The sequence below is a fragment of the Grammomys surdaster genome, unplaced genomic scaffold (assembly GCF_004785775.1).
Source record: "Grammomys surdaster isolate TR1022 unplaced genomic scaffold, NIH_TR_1.0 169, whole genome shotgun sequence".
Lineage (NCBI taxonomy): Eukaryota > Metazoa > Chordata > Mammalia > Rodentia > Muridae > Grammomys > Grammomys surdaster.
Window position 1 is genome coordinate 5,557,166 of NW_021604617.1, and position 22,804 is coordinate 5,579,969.

A 22,804-nucleotide genomic window follows, 5' to 3' on the forward strand; every position below is an offset into this window, starting at 1 on the left:
GAGAGGGAGAGGGAGAGAGGGAGAGGGAGAGACAGACAAAGACACAGAGTTTGTGTGTGGTATGTGTGTGACTACAGGATTATGTGTACCACAGCACATGAGGAGGCCAGAGAACAGCCTTGGGTGTTGACCCTTATCTTCTATCTTGTTTGGGACAGGGACTCGTGGCCACTGTATTCACCAGGGTAGCTGGGCTATGAGCTCCTGGGGGATTTTCTTGCCTCCAGTTTTCCTGCAAGAGTGCTGGGATTACGGATGTTCAAACCAATGTATATGACATGACATTGGGTTTGGGGATGAACACAGGTCCCAGTGCTGTCACAGAATGCACACTTACACACTGGCCATTTCCTTATGCCTGACTCATTCCTGAGGTTGACTGTCAAGGTCCAACTATCAAGACATCAAGGTCCAGCAACCCACTTCCTTCTGGTGCAAGAGGTGATGTACCTGGCACTGCAGTAGCCATCTTCCAAAATATAAAGAAAAAAGCCAAAAAGTATGAGCTCCAACTTTGGGCCATCAGCTGTTTCCTTTAGTGTGTGTGTGTGTGTGTGTGTGTGTGTGTGTGTGTGAATGCCACTCCATCACTACTCCCACTCAGTTAAACCAATAAAATCAAGTATCTGGTGCTTGCAACCCAGATGTTTCTAATAATCACTTTTAGCCCTAGATAAAGTCTCAAAGGTTTTACTCAGTGGTTCTCAACCTTCCCAATGCTGTGACCCTTAATACAGTTCCTCATGTTCTGGTGACCCGTAAACTATAAAATTATTTTGTTGCTACTTCATAATTATAATTTTGCTATGGGTATGAATTATAATACAAATATCTGATATGCAGAGTATCTGATGTGTGACCCCTATGAAAGGGTCAATCGAGTCCCAAACCCACAAGTTGAGAAATTCTGTTAGAGAGGCCAACTGAGCCTTTTGGTGGTCTCCATCCACCCCACCCTTGGGGAAGGTGAAGACATCATTCCATTGCCCAGAGGAGCCTCATAATTAAATAGAGATTAAAATTTAGGCCATTGTTGAACAAAGATCTCTTTTCATGTTTGATTCCCTAATGGTTCAATTAAGCTGGTTCAGGAATGGCTGCTATCTTTTTTTTTTTTTTCATTTTTCTTGGGAGATGACATCATTAAGTGCCTCTTGCATTTCTGTCGTGTGTTTTACTGTATTCCTCCTGGCCTATTAACATCTATCCCTTTTACTTCACATATCTGATTTCACAAACCTTTAATCTTTACAAGAGACTTGATCAAACAAAAATTACTGGCACAGTTCTTAAATCACACGCAGTCACTAAGGAGCCCCTTTGGTTCAGCTAGAGAACAAAATTATGATTACTGTGGCCTTCTTTCAAATTCTCCAGCTCAAGGCATGGCTACCCACACATTCTGAAACCAAATAGTTTCCTGGGGTCACTGAGATGGCTCATTGTGTAAATATGCTTACTGCCAAGCATGAAGACCCGAGTTCGATTCCTGGGATCCAGACCACAGAGCCCCCTCCTCAACCCCCCTCCCAGTTGTTCTGTGTCTCCACATATGTGAAATTAATTTTTCCAAAAGAAAGAAATAAATTTACGGTTTTTCTGGACAAAGGGATTGGAAGTAGCTTGGACCAGGATCCCAGCCTGCCCTTCTGTCCTGGTGACTCGTGTCCTCCCGAAGTCATTTCCTGCTTTGTCAGGATTCCCCGGCTGGCTTTATCCCGCATCTGATGACTGACCTGCCTTACTGCTTCTTGCTCTACCTTTACTCTCAATCTTTGTGGTTCTAATGAAATCAATTTCCTCTTCAGGCTGAGTGAGCATGTGACTCAGGATTGGCCAATCAGAACGTCACAATACCTTGGACACAGTGATTGGTTCCAGAATAGCCAGGTGACTAGTCTGGCCAATAGGAGCTGATGACACTCGAAGACTGAGGCTTAAACAGACTCTGCTCACAGGGATACCTGAGAGGAGAGGACTGAGTTGTGTCTTGCAGCCCGTGCTCTTACCAGGGAGCAAGTACCAGGGCAAGTCTGAGAGGGAGGACTCCTCAGAGGGTGAGATCCTGTGAGGGTGGACTCCTGTGAACAGAGTTCATAGAAAAGTAGAGAGAAAGGGGAAGAGAAACGGAAAGATTTGAAGGAACATTGAGCCAAGATCCAGGCTGGATCAGCATATGCCTCACCTATCTCATTTTAGCTTTTGCCTATATTCGCTTGAGTGGATTCTCTGCCCCAAACCCCTAGTGTCTTTCATTTCTCTTTTCTTTCCCTTCCTCTGTCCCCCTCCTCTTCTCCCACTTTTCTCTCCTCCCATCCCTTCCTATCCTTGACAGGATCTTACTCGGGCTGGCTTCAAACTCACTATGTAGCCATCAGACTTGCAGCATCCTCCGCAGCCCCCAAGTTCTGGGATCACAGGTATGAGCTACAAGCTACAAGGTCTGGTTCTCCTGTCTTCTGCTTGGGTTCCTATGGGAGTTAATCTTTGTCACTTTGTCAACCTGCCTCGGTTTACAATCACCTAGGAAACTGGTGAGGAACACCTCTGGCATGTCTGTGAGGGAATTCAAGGGAGATCCACCCTGTCATCATCATGTGGGTTGAGAACCTGGATGGAACAGTAGGAGCTAGGATGCCTGTTCTCTGCTTCCTGTCTGTGTAAGGAACATCCTCTGATACATGGTCCAGCTGTTAGGATATTATGTGGAAGTAGTCATGGCCTGAGCCTTCTGAAATCCGGAGCCAGAGTGACTTTGTCCCTTTATATTGTCACAGTGATGAAGAGGTGAATAGAGTTCCCAGATCTGTATAAATTAGTCACTTGGGATGCATGAGGCTTGTGTCTTTAGTTCATGTCTTCATCATCTCAGCCTAAGGGCTGATCTCCCTTCCTTTGCTCATTGGCGGAGAACTTGTGAATATTCCGTGTCTCCCACCTTAGTAGAGGCTCTTGGAGGAGTCTTTTCTCACAGACCCGCTATTGAAGCCTCACCCTGCAAACTTTGCTTGAGAAATGCCCTCAGGGGGTTGGACTTGACTCTTTGTGAAGTACCTGGGGCTTTCCAAACTCTTCACCTGGGGCTTCCCTAGCTGGAAATTGTTTGGCCTGGACCATGGAAACCAATTTCTTTGCCTCCTGGAGGGCCAGATTCTGTAGGCTCCCTGTGAGGACCTCAGTTGGGGAGATGTCACATGAACTCATATCCTTCTTGTTCCTTATTCCTTCACAAGTGACTCCCTGTTGCAACTTTGGTGTCTAGGGAACTTAGCCTGTGGCAACTTGTAATTTCAAATATGGTAGCCACAATTCCTCCACATTCCTCTTCTATGTTTTGCCTCCTGGTGCGTGGGTGTCTCTGTCTTTGAATCTGGGTAGGTGTGAGACTCTTTGCCAGCAGAGGAGGTAGAAGTGCTTCCATGGTAGTCCAAGGCACAGCGTAAGACAGGGTGGAGCTTCTGCCTCGCTCATAGGAGCGTCCACTATGAGGTATCTATGGAGCGTAAGGTCTCTCTGTGAGTGCTTTATTGATGTATTCAAGACTGTTTGGAGGGCCAGCCAGATGGCTTGGTGGGTATAGGCCCTTACCACCAAGCCTGAAGACCTGAGTTTGATCCCTGGCACCCACGTGGTGGAAGGAGAGAAGTGACTCCCACAAGCTGTCCTCTGACCTCCACGCTCTTGCTGTGCCTCCTTATAAATCAATAAAAAGTAATTCTTTTTTTTTAAAGTGGAAAGACTGCTTGGAGGGTCCTGGAGGGAAGACAGGTGTGGGAAAAAACACGCACAGAAGCAGGGTCTCAGGACCACGGCGGCGACTCACGGGGACGAGTGGCAGAATCCCGGGTGGCTTTCCAAGCTGGCGGGTCCCACATACAGGAGAAAGTCCAAGGTTTCAGAGGCTGGAAGCTTTAGCAGTGGCAGGCTCTAGAAGACACGTGGATTTGGTCTCTAGCTATCTCAAACCCAGTGCTCTACTGGGGAGACCAAATCATCCCTTTGTAGCACCACAGATAGGTAAGTAGAAGATACATAGATCCACATAACATCCTGATAGATAGATAGATAGATAGATAGATAGATAGATAGATAGATAGATTATATATGATTATTATAGATTATATTTGATTATATATGTATATATATAATCATGGGTTGCATATGAAATGTCCCCCATAGGCTCTTGTCCCCAGGCCCCCAGATGGTGGGGCTGGTGGAGAGGTCGTGGTGAAGACCTTAGGAGGTATAGCTTTGCTGGAGGAACATGCGATTATATGAAGTCTCTAGTCTCCCCGTTTCTCAGTTTGTGCCTACGAAGAAGTGAACAACAGTCTTCACCACGCATTCCTGCCACCCCCGTCATGTTCTGTCCAAGTGCACAACCCTCCTAAAGCTATGAGCCAAGACAAATCCTACCTCCCTGAGGGTGTGTCTGACCACACAGACACAGATGTGTCTCATATGGATGGATAGATGGACGGACCAACAGGAAAATGGGTAGACTTGGCCAGTCCTGGCTTCACTGGTCTCATGACCTCAGCCACAGCTGTCATGTGATGATAACCCACTAGAAGGACTCTCAGATTTCAGCCAAGAGCCTTTTCTGTGTTCCCTGTGCAGAAACCATGGGATATGTGAACACTGGTGGTTATTTTAGAACAATGCATTTAGGCGTGACCTGTGAGTCAGTGATAACATCTGAAACACCTCTTAAGAAAACACTCCAAGCCTTGATAATATCTGTCTTTCTACCTCACGTTCCATGTTCCTGTCTGGTACCCCATATGGTTTGAATAGGAATGGCCCCCCACAGGCTCATAGATTTGAATGCTCAGTCATTAGAGAGTGGTGCTACTTGTGACAAGAAAGTATGGACTTGTTGGAGGTAGTGGGGTGGGCTTTGAGCTTTCAGATCCTCAAGCCAGGCCCATTGTCTCTTTCTTCCTGCTGTCTGAAGATCGGGATGTAAAACTCTGAAGTTACTTCTCCAGCACCATGTCTACCTGTGTGCCACCATGCTTCCACCATGATGACAATGGAACAAACCTCTGAAACTTTAAGAGAGACCCAATTAAGTGTTTTACTTTTTAGTAGTTGCCATGGTTGTGGTGTCTCTTCACAGCAACAGAACACTGACTCAGACACCTCCAAACAGCAGAGTCTAGACACAGCTGTTGAAGGTCCTGTTAGCCAGCATATGTGGAAAACCCAGGATTTCCAGGGTCCCAGCACCTGACAGTAGGGTGATGAAGATATGGGTGATCTAAGAGCCATTCCCAGGAGGGCAGTCATTAGGACCAGGCAGCCCTCACTCAGTGGTCAGGCAGATGAATCAGGCTGTGTCTTCCTTCCTAAATCCATTTTGCTGCTAATATTAACAGTGCTTTCTGGAAAATCCCAGATGTAAGAGCATAAAACCCCTGAAGCAGCTGCTGATTCTCTCTTGGTTTTGTTTACGTAAAAATACCAATCAAGGTTTCTTCTGTGTCATAATGAGAACTAGAAATGGGAACTTGAGGCTGAGGTAAACTGCAGGGTTTCCAGGGCCAGGGCTACTTTTAGTCATTATCTCTCTGTGGGCTCTCTCTCCAATGACTCAAGGGCTGATGATCTGTAACATTTAAATCCCAGGAAGTGTGTGTGCAGATGTGTGTGTTTTAAAGGGCATATTTTTTCTTGGATAATTCTACTAACATTTCAATTAATTTAAAACTCTTGTGTATGTGTTTGTACATGGGGTGTGTGTGTGTGTGTGTGTGTGTGTGTGCACAAATGTATGTTTTCCTTCTTTCTCTTTTGCTGGTAGATTATTAATTCCCTGCCCTTTCATGTTTGTAGTTAGCTTCCTTGGTTTTGGATTTTTCCTTCTAGCACCTCCTATAGGGCTGTATTTGTAATAGATATTGTTTAAATTTGACTTTATCGTGGGATACCTTGTTTTCTCCATTTATGATGATTGAAAGTTTTGCTGGGTATAGTAATTGGGGCTGGCATCTGGTCTCTTAGAGCCTGCAGCACATCTGCCCAGGCCTTTCTGGGTTTTTAGAGTTTCCATTGATAAGTCAGGCATAGTTCTAATAGGCCAGCCTTTATATGTCACCTGCTCTTAGTGTTCTGTTTTTGTCCTGTGTGTTTAATTATTGTGTGCTCAGGGAGCTTTCTTCTGTGGCTCAGTATATTTGGTGGTCTGTATGCTTCTACCTCTCATAGGCATCTCCTTCTTCGGTTAGGAAAATTTTCTTCTATGATTTTGTTGAAAATATTTTCTGGGCTTTTGAGTTGGGATTCTTCTTCTTCCTCTATTCCTCTTATTTGTAGGTTTGGTCTTTCATAGTGTCCCAGGTTTCCTGGAGGCACACATTTTCTTTGACCAACATACTCGTTTCTTCTATGGTATCTTCAATGCCTGAGACGTTTACGATGGAAATCTCTTGTGCTCTATTGATGAAGCTTGCCTCTGTAGTTCTGGTTTGCATTTACTAAATTTTTCATTTCCAGGATTCCCTCAGTTTGGGTTTTCTTTTTCTCATTTGCTTCTATTTTTATTTTTAGTTCTTGAATAGTTTTATTCATTCCCTTCAATTAATCCCTCCTTGGTTTTCTTTAAGGGATTTATTCATTTCCTCTTCAAGGACCTTTATCATCTTCATATAGTCGATTTTACGATGTTCTTGTGCTTCAGCTATGCTGAAATATTCAGGACCTGCTGTGGTAGGATAGCTGGGCTCTGGTGATGACATATTGCCTGCCATGGCTATTGTGTTCTTACGCTGGCATCGAGGCATCTGGGTTGGGAGAGTTACAGTTCTAGGTGCTGGTTTCTGGGTTTGTCCTGGTTGAGTGGGAGTTTTGTTCCTTAGTTTCTGTTTCCTCTCCGGATTTTCAGAAAGCCTTTTTGGCTGAGTGTTGCCTGTTTTACTAGTCTGCTTGGTTGGTGTTTTGACAGGGTAGGAGTGTTGGGCTGTTGAGGGTGTAGCGGATGCTTGTTGGGGAAACTGGGGAAAGAGGAGGCCAGGGAGATGTGGTCTGAGCGATCCACAGGAGGCACAGGCCGTAGGGAGGGAAAGCTGCAGCTGGTGTTCAGTTGTAGTGCTGTGGGGGGGACCCTGAGGATTGGGTATGCTGTAACAGACTAAACATCCACTTTTGACCCTAAGAAATAAATAAGTAATGAGAGAGAGAGAGACAGAGAGAGAGAAACAGAGAGAGAAAGAGAGAGAAGAGAGACAGAGACAGAGAGAGACATAGAGAGGAGGGAAAAAGTATGAACAGGGCACACTGATGCACATCTTTCATCCCAGCACTGGAGAGGCAGAGGTAGGTAGATCTCTGCAAGTTTGTGGGCAGCCTGGTCTACAGAGATTTCCAGGATAGCCAGAGCTGTATAGTGAGACACTATTTAAAAAAAAAAAAAAAAAAAAAAAAAAGCAAAACCTGGGGCTGGAAGAGGTCCACAAGGGTGTATGCTGCCTTTCTATGCCTGGGCTGACCAACTGCACTGCCACTCAGGCCCAGAACCAGTGCTCTGAGCTGGTCTAACCCAACATCTACTCCGTCTCCAAGCTGCTGGGCCATGTGGATGGTGTGGAGGTCACAACTTAATGTCAGTGGCTCCTCAAGCTCTAACCGCTTCATTGCTTGAATAGATTATCTCACTGGGACCTTGTGAAGCTTAGGCTAGGCTGCTGGCCATTGGGCCCAGGGTTCTGTCTGCTTCAACCTCCAGCACTGAGATCAAAGCACATGCCACAACATCTGGCCTTTAGTGTGGTTCCTGGGGGATCCAGCCAAGGTCCTTCCGCTCACAAGGCAAGCTGAACACTTCACTGACTGAACCATCTTCTCACTCAGACCCTGGTGGATTTTTCGTGTGGTAGCTGTTGGTTTGAGTTCACCATTACTGTCTAACCACTCACCTCAACACATGGTGGGATAGATAGACATTAATGATTTTACTGTTGCTCGTAATCCCCGTGGGCCGGGATCCGGGGAAGGCTCACTTGGCTGGCTTCAGTTGCAGTTTCTTTAATACATTTCGGATCAGTGGGCGGAGCTGAGGTTTCCTGAGCATTTTTCTGTCTTTCTGTGGTCCTCAGACCTTTCAGCTGAGCGGTCTCATGGGTTTGGTTGGAGGACTGAGGCAGCTGGACCGCTCACCTCAAGAACACAGCCTCTCACAGGTGGAACTTACACAGCTTTACCTCGGGTCACACTGTGTTGTTCACAAAGGTGTCACATGCTGTCCAGTTTAAGGAGCAGGAAGTTAAATTCTGCTTCCCTTTGGGAGGACAGAGGAGCTCCAGGAAAGCACTTAAGGCAAGATGAGCTTAGACCATTAGCCTTGAGGCTCAAGCATGCTCAGTATCTCCACGCTCGCTGAGCCGCCCAGGGCAGTCCGTATTCATTGCTACATATTAGGGTGACCAGACCCCACTTCCCTGGTATTCATGAAACCCTGTCTGATACACTCTTGAATCTACAGTGCAATTAATATTTGTTTGCTCATTTTTAGATAGCCTGAGCTGGCATTGAAATCGTATATAACCCAGGGCCTCCAGCCTCTGTGTTCCTTGTGCTGAGACTATTGGCCTGAGCTGGTTTGAGAGAAAGGACATGTGGACATTTGGGCTTTGAACTTAAAGATTTTCTCCTTAAGACAATTAGTCTGATGACCTTGAGGGGGCGGGGTGAGAGTAAGACCTTGTCTTGTTATGTCTTGACGACTGAGTTCCTGTCCTGTGCTCCTTAATCAGCTGTTCTTCTTGCCCTGCTCCCCCCACCCCCCGAAATGGTAACACTTGTGAAATATTGATAGTTCCTTGATAAGAAGCATTAGGCAAAGCTTGATGCCAACGGCCGGAGAAGGCAGACATGTGATCCTGGCCCGTTATCATCCAGTTATTTCTCAGCTGAGGCCGGGTGCCAAAACCAGGATTTTAGGTCTGGGAAGAAATTGTTCATGTGCGCTCCCTGACTCCCAGGGCTGTCAGCTTGCCTCTGCACGTGAGCCTGGATGAGAGAAAGGGTCTTGGTGCTGATAGACACACTGCTCTGTCCCAAGATCTCCATCTCAGATGAACAGACAGTCAGGGAGATGATCGGAGGGAGGAAGGTGGGCTGACGCCATGATGGTTTAACCTGTGGTCTCCCTTCAGAGGGCGTGGCTTCAGAGGGCGGGGTGAAGAAGTCCGGAGGAGACAACAGGCTTTCTAGAGCCACTGTACCTAGAAGGGCCTCGGCTCTGGTATGAGTGTTATTCTCCTGCATATTTGGTCTCTTATTCCTTCCTTTCCTTGCTTCTTCATCCATTCATCTGAATAACCGAGAAAGGACTACTTGGAGCACTCCTGTGGCCAGCTGAGGCAAAGACTAGAGGGAGAAGTTTCTGGCCTGAGCTGCTGGAGGCAGGAGCGGCTGCTCATTGGTGGGCCTGAGTTTGAGAGGTCAGGGGCGACTCCAGGTTGAGTCCCTAGGTCCTCCCAGATCTCCTTATGTTTTTCCTTATTCCTGTCACCTTGCAACTGTCTAACCCTAACCTGGTTCCCAACACCCTTGCACAGGTGCTGAGCTAAGGACACACTTACCTCCTCCCATAGCTGCAGGGCAGAGGTGGCAGCAGCTTTCTCCCATCCATTCCAGGACCTTAGCACTGTGCTAAGTTCTCGGCCAAGGAATGGACAAGACTGACTGTCTCAGATCAGAGTCGCCACACCCAGGAGGGTGGCTGAGGCCCGCTTCTTGTCACATGGTTACTTGCTGATGCTTTGTTCTGTCTTCTGCTTCTTCCCACAGTCTGTCACCAGCTCTGTGGGCTGTGGCCAGGGTCTTGGCAGATTCACCTGCTGTTTGCAGGAAATAAGAGCATCCTGTGACTTGGGCACTTTCAAAGATGCAGAAAGTCTTTGTGGTGCTGTTTACAGTACCCTGCTACCTCTGTGCTCCCTTCAGTTGCTTGACAGTGGCAGAGGAGGTGGGGTGTGGGGGTGGAAGGGGTAGGTTGGGAGATGGTGTCACTCTGTGTCTTCCTTGGAGTGCCACAGTTGAGGGAACTTGGGCTTTCTTGGGCCACTTGCCTCAGCCATCTGGCTGTATCAGAACTCTGTCTCCGATTCTTCAGCTCAGAAGACCCTGTGCGTCTTCCCCGTGGGGCTCAAAGGCGGCTCGTTCAGAAGGAAAGCAGGGAAAAGTGGGCTGTGTTCCGACTGATGCCTCTGTTTTTCAAGCTTCGTTTCTCATTCAGCCTCTGCATATCACATTTACAGCGGCTTCCAAGGTCTTCAGAATTGAGTCAAGCCTCTCGGTGACAGAAACATCTTCTGCAGAGAGAGGTGGGGGCGGGAGGGGGCGCAGAGGCAGAGAGAGAGACAGAGACAGAGAGATTAGAGAGAGGGGAGAGGAGGGAGGGAGGGAGAGAGGGAGAGGAGAAAGGAATAGACAAACAGTATCTTGCTATGCAGCCCAGACAGATGGGCTGGAACTGGCAATTCTCCTGCCTTAGCCTCTTGGGTGCTGGGATTACAGACATGTAACCCTGTGCCAGTTCTGTCTTTCCTTTTGAATAAACCACAGGGACAGTGTTGGCTCACCTTACCCAGGATCTCAGTGCATAGCCATGCCTGCTTTCTTCAGGTCTTTCCTCCCTTCCTGTAGTCTGGAAGGTGGTACTGCCCTCTTGAAGGTATTTGAAACTCAGATCCTAGCTTTTGAGGCCTCTGACATTTCTCTTGACCTTTCTACTAAGACAAACTGATGCCAAATAGTTTTATCTGGGAAGGGGCAGAGGAGGGTAATGGGAAATAATAGGAAATACTGATTGCTCGGTAGCAATTAATATTTCGAAAGTTATTTGGATCAGGTATACCACTTAGATTTAGTAGTTTCTTTCCAATTCTAGGGAAGGAACCCAGGGCCTCAGCACCCTGTGCAGATGTGCTCACTGAGTTCTGTCCACAGTGCTAGAGTGGCGGGTTATTATGACTGAGCTCGAGTCTCTGGACTGTTTCTGTGCACAGTTCCACAGTTGCAGCCGAGTCTTCTCCTTGTGCTCGCATCTTCATTCAGCAAATGTTTGGGGAACGTCGATTATCATCAGGCCCTGATCTGGGTACTAATTACGGAATGAAAACAAGCAAGCAAGCATCGAGGAAGGAGTCAAGACCCTGCAGAGTGAAATCCCACCTGCTCTTTAGAGTAAACTTGCAGACACAGATTCTATTTCTTTAAGGTGACCTGGGAGAACGAAGGAAGCTCAGGCCTCAAGTCCCGGCTGACAATGTATTAACTGGGTCACCTTGGGTGAGTCTCTCAATGTCCCTGAATCACACTCCATTTGTAGTTAGCAGATAGCCATGAGCCACGTCTGAGCATAGGACACTACCTGTTGGTCACTGCCACTCCTAACACCACCCTGGCCCATGGAACCCCTTGGTGGACCTCTGATACATGAGCAGGTGACTGGTGTCCTTACTGTGTCTCAGGTTCTGGGACACTGGGGATAATGAGGATAGTGCGGACCCCAGGTTCACAGGGGAGATGCTCTTCTGAGACCACTGCCTTAGGCTTTCTAGCCCTCACATGCGTTTACGATGTCTCATATGGTTTGAAGATGTACCGTCTCCCACAGGCACCAGTGTTTAAATATATAGTTCCCAGCTGAGGATGGTGTCTGGAAGGTTATGGAACCTTCCGGAGGTGGAGCCTCCAAATCTGAAGTCATTGGTGCTGGGCTTTGAGAGTGTATAGTCTTCTCCTACTTGTGGTATGAGTGTCTCTCTGTCTCTGCCTCGGCCCACAGCGTTCTGAATATGCACGCACCGTTTTCAGCGAGCTTCCTCCCGCCATTATGCTGCCACGCCTTTCCAGCTGGTCGCCATTCTTTCTCTTTGTGACAGACTCCATCCCTCTGGGACTGTAAGCCAAAATAAGTCCTTTGTCCCCTAAGTGGTTTTTATCAGGATATTTTATCACAACAATTGGAAATGAAGCTTGATCACCTTCCATAACACATGACAGGTTCTAGCTGGGTTTATCAGTCAGGATAATGTGGGGAGCGAATGGAGTCCTGAGTGAACATGTTTTCTTGACGTGAGCATGGCGATGTCAAGGACCCCAGTGCCTCAGACCCATGGGAAGAGCTGTTGTGTTTTATAAAAAGGTAAGAGAGGGGCCAGGGATGTGTCTGGTGCAGGCAAGGTAAGGTGTGGGGGAAGGGGTGCTTCTGTGGGCCCATGCTGAGGCATCCCTTCCCCCTGAGGTATAGTAAAGCATAGAGTTATTCAGTGCATGGAGAGGGGGGTTGAGAGAAAGCCAGAGAGAGAGAGAGAGAGAGAGAGAGAGAGAGAGAGAGAGAGAGAGAGATTGGAAGGAAGAAGAAGAAGAGGAGAAGGAGGAGGAGGAAGAGGAGGAGGAAAAAGAGGAGGAAGAGGAAGAAGAAGAGGAGGAGGGAGAGGAGGAGGAGGAAGAGGAGGAGGAGAGGCCGGCCATGAGCACATGGAGAGAGAAGGAGGAGAGGAATGGGGAGAGAGGGGGAGCAGGAGCAGGGGGAGAGAGGGAGAGGGAGAGGGAGGGAAGAAGGGAGGGAGACGGAGGAGTGAGCAAGCAGCTCCTTTTATAGTAAGTCAGGCACACCTGGCTATTGTCAAGTAACTGGGGCAGAGCCTAGACGAAATGCCAACAATAGCCAGGTCTTCCCCTGATCTGAGTATGGATGCGGCAAAGGGCTGACCTTTAGTTAGGACCAGTGTGTGCAGAAACTATCAACCTCAGTTTCCTCCTCCTGGATGACTGGAACCCAGGACTGAGACAGATCTCCCATAGAGACCTGCTACTGAGATTAGCTAGCATGACCCCTCCTCCCTGTCGGTTTTGTCCATAACAGAAGCTCCGGTTTCCAGGCTACTGCTGGTGAATCTCTGTCAGAGGGCACAACCCATCTGAGCTCATCACCCCAATTAGGTCAGCTGTACAGGTTTTGGCAGGATGGGCAAGGTTGTGTTGCAGAAAGCAGCAACACATAGTCTCTGTGTCTTCAGAGAGCATAATCAGTACAGGTACAGGTCATTTACGGGCTCAGCACCTTAGTCAGTCGGGTACCCCAACTTGACCGGCAGCCATTGTGTAGAAAGTCACCAGTGACCTTGCTTCCAGCATGAGGGAAGTGGGAGGAGTTTTGTTTTAATACTAATCTCACCACGCATACAATTCACCAAAGCCTCTCCCAACCACCGGAGCCTGGAAGATAAGTTGCCGTGGGCCAGAATGGGCTAACCAGAAACACGACAGCTAGGATGCTGCCTTGTAACAGGACTCTGAGCTAGTCCATGAAGGCTCTTCCAGGGGCAGATCTGCGGACAGATGTGAGCAACTCTGTCACCCTGGGGTCTGCCAGCTCCTGCACAGAGATCACAACTTACTCTCCACTGGATGTTAAATGAAGACCGTGACAGTTCATCCTCACTTCACCTTGACTAGACTTGAAGCACCCAGGAGACACACCTTGGGATGTTTCTAAAGGGGTTTAACTGAGGAGGGGAGAGCCAGCCCATGGAGCTGGCATCCTGGAATGAATAAAAGGAAGGGAAAGGAAAAAGCCAACCGAGAATAAGCGCTCCTCTTTCTCCAGTTTCTGATCTAGGAAACTGTGTGGCCATTTGCCTCACAGTCCTGTCACCAAAGCTGTCCCTGCCATTGTGGGTGGTCAGTGTTCGCAGACTCTGAAGCAACACAAACCCTTCCTTCCCTAAGAAGCTTTTGCCAGGCTGTGTTGGTTGGTTTGTGTCAACTTAACACTAACCTAGACACATCTGGTGTGGCCTGAATGAGAATGGCCCGTAGGCTCATGTTTTGAGTACTTGGTCCCAGTATGGCGGAACTACTGGGAGAATGTTGGGAGGTGTGGCCTTGCTGGAGGAAGTGTGTCACTGGGGGGTGGGCTTTGCGATTTCAAAAGCCCCTGCTATTCGCAGCTAGCTCTGTCTGCCTTGTGCTTGTGGATCGAGAGGCAAGCTCTCAGCTACTGCTTTAGCCACTGTGAGAAAGCCTCCAGGATCAAGACTGGAATCAGTGCTCTCCTTGAATTTTGCATCAGCTCCCGTCTTCAGGTTCCGGCCTTGGGTTCCTTTCCAGACTTCCTTTCATGATGGACCGACTACACATGTCAGCTGAAATTAACTATTTCTTTCCAGAGTTGCTTTTGGTCATGGATTTTTATCACGGCAACAGAGTTTACAAAAGTAAGGGAAGCGGAATTGCAAAGGCTGATTCCGGAGCAGCCCTTAGTCTTGGGATGCTCCCCGGGTTACTGCCGCTGCTGCTGCTGCTGCTGCTGCTGCTGCTGCTGCTGCTGCTGCTGCTGCTGCTGCTGAGAGTTCACTGTTTGTGCCACTGGGGGATGAAGACATGTGGCCTGCCTCCCTGATACAGGTCCAGTGCTCCCCTGCACAGATTCTTCACAAGTTCTAAGAGCAGAGCAGCAGTTCAGAGAGCCCAGAAGGACTTGCCAGTAGGCTTTGCACTGTGATCCTACCTCTAGAGGGACCTGGAGATACCCCCCCCGCCCCTGTAGGACACACCCCCTTTCCTTTCCTGCTTCCCCTTTTTCCTAAGCAGGCTTTCACTGACTCAAGGCAGACGTGTGTGTGCGCATATAGCAAAGATGGTGATAGCACAGGGCTAGCTGTTAGACAGATCTCTGATAGGCAGGCAGATGAGGGAGCCACAGCTCAGTGATATTGAGGAAACCTTTGCCTGCTTCCTTACTGTCCTGACCAGAGACAAAGGCCTGCCAGCCTGAGACAAAGGCCTCCTGGGCATTTTCTCCCTGCAATACAGCCACAGGTTTATCCTCATAAGTTCAAGGCTAGGACCAGGACACATTTACCTGGCCTATCAGTTTCCCTGTCTTTGTGCAAACTGGCCAGTCCTAAATAAGGGAAGAAAGATCTCCCCCAAACCATCCTTCAAACCCATCTCCTCTCCCTGGGAAGTGCAGGGCTCTGCTCTGCTGCAGAGCCTCCTGTTTGCCTCGCTCTGAGTTTCCTCACCCTTATAGATGGCTTTCCTCGCTGGTTGGTTGCTTCTGTCTGCTGCATCTGAGATTTTCCCTGCCGCTGCTACCTTTTGTGCTCAGATTTTTCTTGCCTTTTAATTCTTTAACAGGCAGAGAAAACAAACCTGATCCAGACCCCCTAGTCAGTAGAAACGGAGATAAGACACTGGGTGATGGGTCTGTTTGGTTTCCTATTTTTTTTCTACTTTCTCATTTTATATTTAGACCTGGTCTTCAGAAACTCAAAAACTAAGATTTTGATGTTGTTGTTGTTATTGTGCTAGCTCTTCCTTGTAAAAATTATGCTTTTTCTTTATGTCTAATAAATCTAGATAACGATGAAATGTTTGCCTGCTTCCTTATCCTCCTGTCCAGAGACAAAGGCCTGGCAGCCTGAGACAAAGGCCTGCTGGGCCTTTTCTCTGATGTCAAGAAAGTTAGTACAGTGTGGACAAAAAGACAGTGGGGATGGAGAGGCTGTGGAAGGAAAATCATATCAGTTTCTATATACAAATAATTTAACATCCACGTATTGTTATGGTTCAATGTCAAATGTTTCTCACAGACTCATGCTTTTTGGTCTCCAGCTGACCGTAATTTTTTTTTTCAGGGAGGATGGGAAGGACTATGGAACTTCAGAGATTGGGGCCTAGGGTAAGATGCATGGTGTAGAGTAGGTCTTAAAGTTTGTAATCAGCTCCTACTTCAGGAGGAGTTGCTGTTCCCTGTCAGCCACAGATCTGAACAAGTTCCCTTCACTATGGCGACCCACCTAGATGGGCAGTATCTCCTGAAACACTGGTCTACGTAAGCCTTCCTTCTTGCAAGTTGCCACCACAGGCATCTCATCCCAGCACTGAGAAAAGGAAATGATACAGGTACCAGTGGTGTTTCCCCATGCTCTCTCACTCCTTACATCTGGAGAACAGAGAGGGCACACATACGGGAATTCGCTGTTCAACACATACACTGGAATGAATACACACACACACACACACACACACACACACACACACACACAACCTCTGGCAATACAATCCATTCACTAATATAAACCAACACATATGTGTTACTGACAGACTAACCTTGAAGGGAGTGGATGCCTCTGTGCCCATCTTTGGGATGTGGATGGTACTGGCAGGGGCAGGCAGTTCTTCAAGCTGTGTGAGGGAAACAAGGCCCAAAGAGGAGAGTGCTTCATGCTATTCCTGAGAGATTCAGTCTCTAATGTTTTTTTTTTTCTCTAGAGAGCAAATTCTGTCTCAGCCACAGGAGGGCCCCTGTCCCCTGAACAGCTCACACAGGCTGGGAATTCAGAATTAAAAGGAGGAGCAGACTCAGGCAGAATAACAGTAATTTGTCTTTTGTATGGGTGGTGGTGGTGGTGAATGGAATATTTGGCTCTACTCCAACATTTCTTCCAACTGGTGATGCCTGGTTTGACAAAATTTGACAAAAATTGCTAGCCAGTCTATGCAGATCAATACATATACAAAAATACAAGCTCCCTGCCCTCACCCAGTTCACATTCTTACATCCCAAGACAGACTCAGAGGCTTGCTATACTGGCTGAAGTGTGCTGTGTGCCATTGTGACCAGAAGGAATCAATTTGCCATAGTTTCTTCATTTCAGGGAACAGGGGGCAGAGACTGCTCAGAAACCACGGCCCTGGGACCTCTCCCTCTCTATCTGTGTCAAGAATGGCCAGCATGCATAGAATCACCTTCCCATAACCATGGGCTATGGAGCAAGCACCTGCCACAGGTGACCTCACTGTGGCTGCAAAGCTACCTCCAGTAATAACTATAATGATGACTGTCTGACGGGTCATAGATAACTTATCTCTCCCACCAGCCCAAATGCCATTCACAGGGTGGGCATAGGCTCTGGGTTCCCTGGTCTTACGAATAAACAGTCTTTTGTGTCCAGTGCTTTTGAATGTGTACCTTCTGTCCCAAGTTATTACCTCTGTCTGCAGAGTCATGGGAAGTGGAGTTAGCCAGAGCAGGGTGGCCCTAACTCGGGTGGACTTGTGGGTTTGGGGTTATGTGGGAAAAGGTGGGCAGGATAGGAAGCTGTCTGGAGATACTCCTTCTCCACCATAGCTAGGGACAGCAACATTGCTCCAGCTGCTGGTACCTGTGCCTGTATTATCTCCAGAGGAGGAGGTGCATAGAGCCCAGGACGAAACTGCTCCAGCTAGGACACTCCCTCCCTTGAGCTCAGATGGGTTTATATAGGCCTCCCTACACTTGTCTAGGCCGGGTTATCTCCTCCTTCCCCCACAGGGTGTGAGAAGAACCAGCTTTCCCATTAACTCAGACCTGTGTTTTATCAGCTTCCAACAGGCAGCATCCCGGTTCTGGGAGCATCTGTGACCTGTTGTGGAGTAATAGCTTGGTTTTCCCCGTGTTCAGCATCCTTCACAAGTACTTAGTGTGAAATCATAAGGGAAGGAAGTGTGAGCAGAAGAGAAACAGCACTATTACACAACCCCCCGAAGAGACTGCTGTGATAGAATTAAAAGCTGCCGCCCTAGGACATTCTAACAGACAACACTGTGAGGTTGCCAAGGTAACCCACCAGGATCCAGTTCCAGCATCTCTGGGGTTGAGGCTGGGTAGATGAGGTCAGTTAGAGGTAAGGCCCAGCCGCCCGGGGCCTGTCCCCTAACTAGCCGGCCCACAGCAGTCCAGGCTGCTTTGTAAACAACATAAGTGAACCCAAGGCTTGGCTACGTATTGGGTATCACAAGCAGGAGATTAAGAAGGTTCAGATAATTGTTGAATGTAGACCACACATACAATAGTTCATGACATACATGTTTATCAAGTGTCGTGTGCCAGAGAGGAAGCATCGGGGTGTATAGAAAGACAGGTCAAGAGTCCCAGAGAAACAAAACAAAACCAAAACATAAAGAAACAGACAGGGAAGAGTTAATTAAAGACATTTAAATACATAGTGTTGGTACTAAGGACAGTATTGAGTGGCAGAAAATAGGAAAATGTCAGAATACCTTATTAACCTCAAGGACCTGGTATTTACAAAACAAAACCCCTAAACCCTAAAACACACCCTAAAATAAAACTACGTATACAAAATTTATAAGTGGGAAGAATTTGCTTAAAAAAATAATGTCTCCTCTCTTTGTGTCTCTCTCCCTCTCCGTGTCCCTGTCCCTGTCACTCTGCCTCTCTTTCTCCTTCTCCCTCTCCCTCTGCCTCTCCTCTTCCCTATTCTTCTTTGATTCTATGCCCTGTGATATCTTGTTGACCACTGGCTAGCACCACTAGGTGCTGTTTTCTCTCTGTAGTGACCATCAGAGGTTCTGGACAATGTTGTAAGAGTCCTGATTTCCAGGTCTCAGGCAGTATCTTTTGCATAAAGCCCCCCCCCTTTAACAAATAAATGTTTAACACTAGGGGTGCCCTGGACCCTTGTTCTGGTTTATTATTCTCTTCCAGCCAGGCAGGCTGGTGATGTGAACTAGGGATAGGGAAATGTGGAGAAACGTGGGGAAAGATGCTAGGATAGAGTGGATGCAGAAGCAGAGGGGTAAAAGAAGACAATTCAGGGTCAGAATGGTGGTGGGGAGTAGGAGAGGGCTATGGGGAAGAAGATCTTGGAGTAGCTCTCACAAGAGGAGTTCCTGAAAACAGGCAGTGCTGCTTTCCCCCTGGCGAGTGTTCCTAGAGTCAGAAGGACCTCATTAATACACAGGGCCTAGATCAGCCAGCCCTCTGCAGCCGTGTGGCTCCACAATGCCTAAGGACCCTTCTTTGCCCAACCAGAACAGGATAATCAATTAAATCTCAGCCCCTTATGGTAATGATATAATAACGATAATAGCAGAATTATAGAATGCTTCCAAGCATTTTACAATTAATAAGGGCACAAGGAAGTGCTGGTTGGCCAATGAAGAGGCCCAAAGTCATCCCCCAGTCACAAGGGAGTAAGGACAGAGGCAGGAATCCATCCTGACCATTTGTCTCTAGGCTTCCCGCTCTCAAGCCCTGCATGGTAATTGTTTTCTTTTACTGGCCTCAAGGAGACACTATTTCACACTTTCACTATGGTAAAGCAGCCCTGTCCTAAGGAACTGCTTTATGGATGCCTCTTGGGGAATCCATTTTGCAAGGTTAAGATGACCCAATCGAATCAAGATCTCAAACCTTTGGACACCTGGATAAGGTCAAGAAAGAGACTGAAGCCAGTGGCACTATTTCTCTTCCCAAGCACTACTTGCGGAGAGATAAACCCTGTAGCAGACGCTGCTTGGGGACATTCCCACCTGTGGAATGGGTCCAGAATGGACCTCTTTCCAGCTCTCCTCCCGGTCCTAGCCATCAATCAACATGTTGATGGCGGTTGCCTTCCCAGCACCTTGTCGCTTTCCTAAGCGGATCCCAGAGCCCAGGCCTGGGGAAAGAGAGGTGGGGTTTAGGGGGGAGGGGAGGGAGGACCGGGTTGCGCGGCGCAGGCAGCGCACGGGGCCGGCGGGTCTCTCGTGCGGGGCTGCCAAGGGCCGCTCGGCTTCCCCCCAAGAAGATGCAGCGCAGCATATTTTGCACATGAGTTCAGAGGAAGAGGAAGTGTAGCGGGCGGACGCGCGGCGGCGGCGGCGGCGGCGGCGCGGGGTGGGGGCGGCGGGGCTGGAGTCGGAGCGCGCAGGGCGCAGCGAGCGGGAGCGCGGCGGCCACTGGCTCCGGGGAGGTACCTGCGCGGCCAGCGCCCGAGGGACCCACGACACGCGAGCGGCCGCGCCCCGCGCTCTGCCCCCACCCCCGGGGCCGCGTCGTCCGCGCGCCGCCCTGCTCTGCATGGCACAAACTTTCATCCCGGGACACAGCACGCTGTCTCCGTGAGCCCGCGCCACGGTCGCCGCTGCTGGTCCCCTAAGGTAGGTGGGCGTGCGGCGGGGCCGGCGAGGTGGCGCGCAGAGGCTTGGGTCGCTGGCTCCGTCGGCCCGGATCCTAGTGAGCAGGCGACAGCTCCTCGTGGCACCTCGGGGCTCCGGAGCTGCTAGGCGAGCCCCCTGGTGCAGGTCGCATAGGGATGGGGACAGATTGATGGGACGCCAGATTCTGGGGCAACTTTTTTTTTTTTTTCTGGATGAAGAGAAAAAAAAAACAAACAAACAAGCGGGAGCACGTTGGGGTGAGAGGGTCAGGTCGCCTGCTGGGGGTCCTGGACTTCGCCGGCGGAGGTCTGCTAGAGGGACGCGGAGGGAAGCTCGGAGGCTACAGGTGGGTTGGGATCCGCGGCTGTAGTGGGTACCCGGCCCCGAGCGGATGAGAGTTAGAACCGCCCACGTTCACCCGGAGACCTGGGCTCGACCCTGGGTAGAGGTGTGCGACTCTTGAGAGCAGGCGGGCAGAGACTCGGTGGAAATACTGAGAGCCAAGTCCCAGGCTTTTCTCTTCTGAAAAAGGAATTTTTCTTTTTCTCTTTTCGTGTCCTAACACACTTTCCTAGGCGCGGGGCACGCCAGGATGGGCATGGGGTCTGGCCGAGGAGGAGGGAGTGTGTATTTAAGGAAGCCTGACTGTCAGGCAAGTGCTCCAGGTCCACTCCGCTCCTACACCGCTATCTTTGGAGGCCAGAATCACACAGAGGGCAGGGTTAGCCCCGCGCGTGCTCTCTGATGCCTGTTGGCTGCTGGCTCTCAGCTGCCCCCTGTGGGCGGTGGGTGGTGTCAGTGAGTTTGTTTAGGGGCTTACAGACAAACAAGAACTACTTTTTTTTTTTAAAGAGTCTGGCACAGATCTTTGTATATGAGTGGCTGCCTAGCTGCCCAGCAACAGACCCCCTTGTTCATACAGCTGTTTCAGAAGGGAGTGGGTGGGTAACGTCAGAACAGGTGTCTCCCAACTGCTACTACAGAGTGTCATCTCAGGATAAGCCTTTTCCAGGAAGGAAGCCCGGGGTGTAATGTGAGTGGCTTACGAGTCCATGGGTAGGGCCACTGAACCCAACGTATCCGTCGCGGCCAGGATTCCTAATTTGTACATTCTGACCAGCTGGATTCTGAGGAAGTTCAGGTGACACCAGATGTCACCAGCCACTCACCCTCAGGGGTTAAGTCACAAGCTGTGTGGTGCTATGCTCTGACCTCAGTTAATCAGTGTAACCCTAGAGTGAGCTTGCAAACCCTTCTGCCTTCTGTAGAGATTTCATGAGGTTTGAGCAATTCCGGCTTCGAGCTGGGAGCCTCCCTGTGCCTCCGTTTGTGGGTAGGACACTGGGTCGTTTTGTCTTTTTTACCCTGACATTGTGGACAAGGGGAAAATAAAGTGGATTGTGTGGCCAGCTAATCTATTTGGTGCAGGAATTGAAATAGAGTAAGTCTGGGATACAAGTCAGGGAATTTTTTTCTCTCCCTCAGAAACAGGATTTTTGGCTTGATTTCAGTGATTGCTTTGTCTGTGGGGAATCAGGCTCAGTGGTGGGAGTTCCTGTCAAGCTCCCAGAGTTTCTCCAGGCTTTACTTACATCGGAGCTGGAGCTGTGCGGTTCTGTGGCTTGGTGGCCCCGACTGCCTTACCAAATGTTAACTTGGTAGGCTAAGAAAAGGGTAGTCTGATTTTTCTATACCACTTTCTGGTTTTGTTGCTGCTGTTGTTGAGACAAGGTTTCCCTGTGTAGCCCTGGCTGGTCTAGATCTACCACTGCACAGACCAGGTTAACCTCAAACTTGCTTTGCTCTTCCTTCCATTATACATACCAGCACACCCAGCCCCCATTAAAAAAAAAAAGATAGAGTAATGTTGTAACAGAGACCATACAAATACTTAGCTGGGCACAGTGACGTACTCCTGTAATCTCAGAATCCAGAAGGTGGAGAAGGCTGGAGAAAATTGAGTTAGAGGCTAGCCTGGGCTACAAAAACAAAGACCCATCATACCTGGATTTTTCTAACACTTCTCTGGATTAACTTTAGTGCACACCTAGGCACCATCCGTCTATCCAGTGTGCTGCTTTACGCATTTAAGTTATAGCCTTAGTACGGGGTTAGTTTATAAACGTTTTAATTCACATGTTCAATGTGTGTTCAGTAACACATATGTAACAGTGGAACAGTCTGCACATTGTTTTGACATATGCATGCACGGTGCAACCCAGTCCTTATCAAGACAGGTGATACACCATTAACCTGGGTTTCTTCATGGCCCCACCTTCCCAGTGGCAACCACTCTCTGTCTTACCATAGGTTTGTGTAGTCTGTTATTTAAACATCATAGACATGGACGTCTGCAGTTCTGTATAAGGTTCAGTAATTCCGTTTTTGTTAAGTTTCTTATGTATGAGTTATGTTCATGAGACGTGTGTATGCCACAGTTTGTTTGTATATCCCCTTGTTCCTGGGTACATGGGTTAGATCCGGTTGTTGTTGTTGTTAGTTGTTGTTAGCTGATGGTTCTTGTGAAAAACACTGCTATGAACATTTGTGCGTTTGTACACAGATTCCTGGAGACACGGTTCCCATTCTCCTGGATAAGTACCCATGTCACAGAAGAGGTGTGTGTAGTGTACAGAAGAGATTGCTAGGCCCTTTTCTAGTGTGGTGATTCCATTCTACAGTCCTAGAAAGAGTACAGACGTGCTGGAGATCACGTCACAATCCGGCTTTCCTGTCTCTAAATCGGGATGATTAGTTACATGACTGTTCCCCTGGGGCTAGAGGATAGTGTTCTCCTGGGGCCAGCTGGGACACTTGTGGACACGTTTTCATAGGTAGAGGGGATGATAAGAAGCAG

The 22,804-nt window shown here is 48.7% G+C and overlaps 1 protein-coding gene and 2 long non-coding RNA genes across 4 annotated transcripts in view; 2 read left to right on the top strand and 1 right to left on the bottom strand.

The window, feature by feature from the left end:
• The window catches only part of LOC114620659, a 21,261-nt gene extending 19,555 nt beyond the window's left edge, over positions 1 to 1,706 (bottom strand). For both annotated transcript variants that reach the window (XR_003711336.1, XR_003711335.1), the window contains exon 1: positions 1,593 to 1,706. This is a non-coding gene — a long non-coding RNA (uncharacterized LOC114620659). The remainder of the gene's footprint in view (positions 1 to 1,592) is intronic.
• A 684-nt stretch (positions 1,707 to 2,390) lies between these two features.
• Positions 2,391 to 12,165, top strand: LOC114620446. Its single transcript, XR_003711325.1, has 3 exons — positions 2,391 to 2,420; positions 11,225 to 11,295; positions 11,795 to 12,165. It is a non-coding gene; the product is annotated as an uncharacterized LOC114620446 (long non-coding RNA).
• Positions 12,166 to 19,680: 7,515 nt separating this feature from the next.
• Positions 19,681 to 22,804, top strand: part of Rftn1 (raftlin, lipid raft linker 1) — a 202,357-nt gene continuing 199,233 nt past the window's right edge. The window contains exon 1 of the mRNA XM_028766787.1: positions 19,681 to 19,947. The gene's annotated coding sequence lies outside the window, so the exon portion shown is untranslated. The remainder of the gene's footprint in view (positions 19,948 to 22,804) is intronic.